Genomic DNA, 6,236 nt, shown 5'->3' with positions numbered 1-6,236 from the left:
ACATGCTTCTTTATGTTGCATGTTAGAAGCTCTTTCTAATTCACGAAATCCTATGTTGGGATATGTTGAGTCAAAATAGGTTCTTAACCCGTAGCGTAAAATTGCATTTAGGTTCCCCGCATTTAATGCTTTAAAGAAAACACGGCGTAACTTACGGTCTCCCCAATGTGATATACCCCACCTATCAAAGGAAAGCCTTTTATAAACTAAGGCATTTTCGGAAAGTCTTTCAAATGTTTGACAAGTTAATTTCGCCATAACTAAATGTGTTGATGAATTCTGACCGACTCTAGACAAGATTTCCTCAATCATATCCTCTGGTAGGTCTTCTAAAATATTCGGTTGTCTACCCTTAACGTCCATTTTGTTTTTATACTGTAAAATAGACAAGGATTAGATTCGTAATAACAAACAATACAAGCAATTTTTACATAGAACATAAAAGTACAAGCACACTACAATACATTTATTACACAACATGCTCACACCCCTCTAATCTGAATCACTGGTTTCTTCTTCTTCGGACTTGGTTCTTTTTCCTAATCTTTTAGGGATATATGATGTTCCTCTAATACGAGTCGTCATTTTCCACATTGGTTTAGAAAAACCTGGTGGTTTAGAGGTTCCCGGGTTATTGTCACGATATTGAAAATACGGGTGTTGACGGTACATATAAAGTTCATCGGGGTCGGAATCAGATTTCTCTATTTTGATGCATTTTCCCTTATTATTTTCTTTTGCCTCATTAAATTGGGTCGGGGTAATTTCTATAACATCGTCGGAATCCTCATCAGGATCAGATTCATCGGAAAATTGGTAATTTTCCCAATATTTTGCTTCCTTAGCGGAAACACCATTGACCATTATTAACTTTGGTCCATTGGTTGAGGATTTTCTTTTATTTGACCGGTTTTCTGTGGTTCCTACTATTCCTCCCTCCGGAACCTCTTCTTCTTCTTCTTCCGGTTCCTCTTCTTCTGGTTCCTCTTCTTCCGGTTCCGTTTCCTCTTCTTCCGGTTCTTCGGGAACTTGTGAATCTTGCCAATATATATTCGACTCTTCGTTATTATTAGGTGAGTCAATGGGATTTGCGCTAGACGTAGACATGTATCACACAATATCAAATATGTTAAGAGATTAATATATCACATAATATTTACATGTTAATAATATATAGTTTCCAACAAAAATGTTAAGCAATCATTTTTAAAGAAAATACGGTCGAAGTCCAGACTCACTAATGCATCCTAACAAACTCGATAAGACACACTAATGCAAATTTTCTGGTTCTCTAAGACCAACGCTCGGATACCAACTGAAATGTCCCGTTCATATTGATTATGAACGTTCCATATTAATTGATTTCGTCGCGAGGTTTTGACCTCTATATGAGACGTTTTTCAAAGACTGCATTCATTTTTAAAATAACCATAACCTTTATTTTATCGATAAAGGTTTAAAAAAGCATTACGTAGATTATCAAATAATGATAATCTAAAATATACCGTTTACAAACGACCATTACATAATGGTTTACAATAAGAATATATTACATCAAAAATAAGTTTCTTGAATGCAGTTTTTACATAATATCATACAAGCATGGACTCCAAATCTTGTCCTTATTTTAGTATGCAACAGCGGAAGCTCTTAATAATCACCTGAGAATAAACATGCTTAAAACGTCAACAAAAATGTTGGTGAGTTATAGGTTTAACCTATATATTATCAAATCATAATAATAAACCACAAGATTTCATATTTCAATATACATCCCATACATAGAGATAAAATTCATTCATATGGTGAACACCTGGTAACCGACATTAACAATATACATATAAGAATATCCCCTATCATTCCGGAAAATCCTTCGGACATGATAAAAACGAATTCGAAGTACTAAAGCATCCGGTACTTTGGATGGGGTTTGTTAAGCCCAATAGATCTATCTTTAGGATTCGCGTCAATTAGTAGATCGGTTTACTAATTCTTAGGCTACCAAGCAAAAGGGGCATATTCGGCTTCGATCATTCACCCATATAATGTAATTTCAATTACTTGTGTCTATTTCATAAAACGTTTATAAAACTGCATGTATTCTCATCCCAAAATATTAGATTTTGAAAGTGGGACTATAACTCACTTTCACAGATTTTTACTTCGTCGGGAAGTAAGACTTGACCACTGGTCGATTCACGAACCTATAACAAATATGTACATATATATCAAAGTATGTTCAAAATATATTTACAACACTTTTAATACATTTTGATGTTTTAAATATTTTCAGTCAGCTGTCCTCGTTAGTAACCTACAACTAGTTGTCCACAGTTAGATGTACAGAAATAAATCAATATATATTATCTTGAATCAATCCACGACCCAGTGTATACACGTCTCAGGCTAGATCACAACTCAAAGTATATATATTTTTGGAATCAACCTCAACCCTGTATAGCTAACTCCAACATTACTGCATATAGAGTGTCTATGGTTGTTCCAAATAATATATATAGATGGGTCGATATGATATGTCAAAACATTTGCATACGTGTCTATGGTATCCCAAGATTACATAATATATTAGAATATATGTATAATACAATATAAGTTAGCTAGGATATGATTTGTATAGAATTGTTAATATTTCCCGTAGCTACAAAAATCAAAAAATATCCAATCTTGTTTTACCCATAACTTCTTCATTTTAAATCCGTTTTGAGTGAATCAAATTGCTATGGTTTCATATTGAACTCTATTTTATGAATCTAAACAGAAAAAGTATAGGTTTACAGTCAGAAATACAAGTTACAAGTCGTTTTTGTAAGAGGTAGTCATTTCAGTCGAAAGAACGACGTCTTGATGACCATTTTGAAAAACATACTTCCACTTTGAGTTTAACCATGATTTTTGGATATAGTTTCATGTTCATAAGAAAATTCATTATCCCAGAAGAACAACTTTTAAATCAAAGTTTATCATAGTTTTTAATTATCAAACCCAAAACAGCCCGCGGTGTTACTACGACGGCGTATGTCCGGTTTTACGGTGTTTTTCGTGTTTCCAGGTTTTAAATCATTAAGTTAGCATATCATATAGATATAGAACATGTGTTTAGTTGATTTTAAAAGTCAAGTTAGAAGTATTAACTTTTGTTTGCGAACAAGTTTAGAATTAACTAAACTATGTTCTAGTGATTTCAAGTTTAAACCTTCGAATAAGATAGCTTTATATGTATGAATCGAATGATGTTATGAACATCATTACTACCTCAAGTTTTGTGGATAAACCTACTAGAAAAGAGACAAATGGATCTAGCTTCAAAGGATCTTGGATGGCTTGAAAGTTCTTGAAGTAGAATCATGACACGAAAACAAGTTCAAGTAAGATTTCCACTCGAAATAAGATTGTTATAGTTATAGAAATTGAATCAAAGTTTGAATATGAGTATTACATTGTATTAGAAAGATATCTTACTGTAAATAAGAAAGATTTCTTGAGGTTGGATGATCACTCTACAAGATTGGAAGTAAGCTAGCAAACTTGGAAGTATTCTTGATTTTATGAAACTAGAACTTGTAGAATTTATGAAGAACACTTAGAACTTGAAGATAGAACTTGAGAGAGGTCAATTATATGAAGAAAATTGAAGAATGAAAGTGTTTGTAGGTGTTTTTGGTCGTTGGTCTATGGATTAGATATAAAGGATATGTAATTTTGTTTTCATGTAAATAAGCCATGAATGATTACTCATATTTTTGTAATTTTATGAGATATTTCATGCTAGTTGCCAAATGATGGTTCCCACATGTGTTAGGTGACTCACATGGGATGCTAAGAGCTGATCATTGGAGTGTATATACCAATAGTACATACATCTAAAAGCTGTGTATTGTACGAGTACGAATACGGGTGCATACGAGTAGAATTGTTGATGAAACTGAATGAGGATGTAATTGTAAGCATTTTTGTTAAGTAGAAGTATTTTGATAAGTGTCTTGAAGTCTTTCAAAAGTGTATGAATACATATTAAAACACTACATGTATATACATTTAAACTGAGTCGTTAAGTCATCGTTAGTCGTTACATGTAAGTGTTGTTTTGAAACCTTTAGGTTAACGATCTTGTTAAATGTTGTTAACCCAATGTTTATAATATCAAATGAGATTTTAAATTATTATATTATCATGATATTATGATGTATGAATATCTCTTAATATGATATATATACATTAAATGTCGTTACAACGATAATCGTTACATATATGTCTCGTTTCAAAATCATTAAGTTAGTAGTCTTGTTTTTACATATGTAGTTCATTGTTAATATACTTAATGATATGTTTACTTATCATAATATCATGTTAACTATATATATATATATATATATATATATATATATATATATATATATATATATATATATATATATATATATATATATCCATATATATGTCATCATATAGTTTTTACAAGTTTTAACGTTCGTGAATCACCGGTCAACTTGGGTGGTCAATTGTCTATATGAAACCTATTTTAATTAATCAAGTCTTAACAAGTTTGATTGCTTAACATGTTTGAAACACTTAATCATGTAAATAACAATTTCATTTAATATATATATAAACATGGAAAAGTTCGGGTCACTATAGCAATATACTCTGCTTCAGTCATGGATAATGCAACACACTTCTGTAGTCTTGACTGCCATGAAACAGCTCCCCCTGCAAAAGTGTAAATGAATCCTGAAGTAGATTTCCTACTATCAGGATCTTCGGCCATATCCGCATCTGTATAGCCTTCCAAGATTGGATCAGATCCCCCGTAACAAAGACATAGTTTAGTTGTACCCTTAAGATATCTGAGAATCCAATTTACCGCATTCCAATGCTCTTTCCCGGGGTTGGAGAGAAAACGACTCACTGTTCCCACTGAATGAGCAATATCGGGCCTTGTACACACCATCGCATACATCAAACTTCCAACTGCTGAAGAATATGGTACTGAAGACATATCCCCGATCTCTTCCTTGGATGAGGGACAAGAACTCTTGCTTAACTTGAAATGGTTGGCTAATGGAATGCTAACAGGTTTGGCATTGTTCATATTGAAACGTGAAAGCACTCGTTCAATATACTTCTCCTGAGATAGCCATAACCTTTTATTCTTCCTATCTCGAGTTATCTGCATTCCCAAAATCTGTTGAGCATGTCCTAAGTCTTTCATGTCAAAAGACTTCGAGAGTTCCTTTCTTCAGCTGGTTGATCTTCGTTGTATCTTTCCCTACGATCAAAATATCGTCTACATATAGTAGAAGAGCAACGAAATCTCCTTCAGAAAACTTCTGAATGTAGACACACTCATCTGCTGCAGTTTTCTTGTACCCTTGACTCACCATGCACGAGTCAAACTTCTTGTACCACTACCTAGGTGCCTGCTTCAAACCATATAAACTTTTCTTTAGCTTGCATACGAGGTTATCTCCTGAAACCTCAAAACCTTCCGGCTGCTCCATGTAAATTTCTTCTTGTAAATCTCCATGAAGAAAAGCTGTCTTTACATCCATCTGTTCAAGCTCCAAGTTCATACTTGCGACCAATCCAAGTATGACTCTAATTGAAGTCATCTTGACTACTGGTGAAAATATCTCGTCAAAATCAATCCCTTTCTTCTGTTGAAATCCTTTGACTACAAGCCGTGTTTTGTATTTCACCACTTTTTCACTACCATCCTTTTTCAGCTTGAACACCCATTTGTTTTTCAGTGCCTTCTTCCTGCGTGGAAGTTCTACAATCTCATAAGTTTGATTTTTCTGCAGAGAATCCATCTCATCCTGCATTGTGAGCAACCATTTTTCTTTATCCTTATGAGTTACTGCTTCATGAAAACTCTCTGGTTCTCCATCTTCAGTAAGTAGAAGGTATTCGGATTCTGGATATCTACTCGATGGAATCCGGCTTCGTTCAGATCTACGAACTTCTGGAATATTCTGAGGAGATCCACCATAATCTTGACCTTGTGATGGTTCTGGAACGTCTGGCAGATGGGGTTGTGGCTCCCCCTGCTCAGCACCATCATTTTCCTCATTATCTTCTACTTCTGGCATTTCTTCCTGCACTGAAAATTCATTTCTCATGAATGATTCCGTTGTTGCCTCTGGCACCTGAGCAGCAACATTTGTATTCTGAGATATTGTGGGCTTTTCAATATCTTCTATTGTCTGGCTTTCATG

This window comes from Rutidosis leptorrhynchoides, chromosome 4 (assembly GCF_046630445.1).
Source record: "Rutidosis leptorrhynchoides isolate AG116_Rl617_1_P2 chromosome 4, CSIRO_AGI_Rlap_v1, whole genome shotgun sequence".
In the NCBI taxonomy this organism is placed as follows: Eukaryota; Viridiplantae; Streptophyta; class Magnoliopsida; order Asterales; family Asteraceae; genus Rutidosis; species Rutidosis leptorrhynchoides.
The sequence above is the reverse complement of the archived record's forward strand: the minus strand, read 5'-3'. Positions refer to the sequence as shown.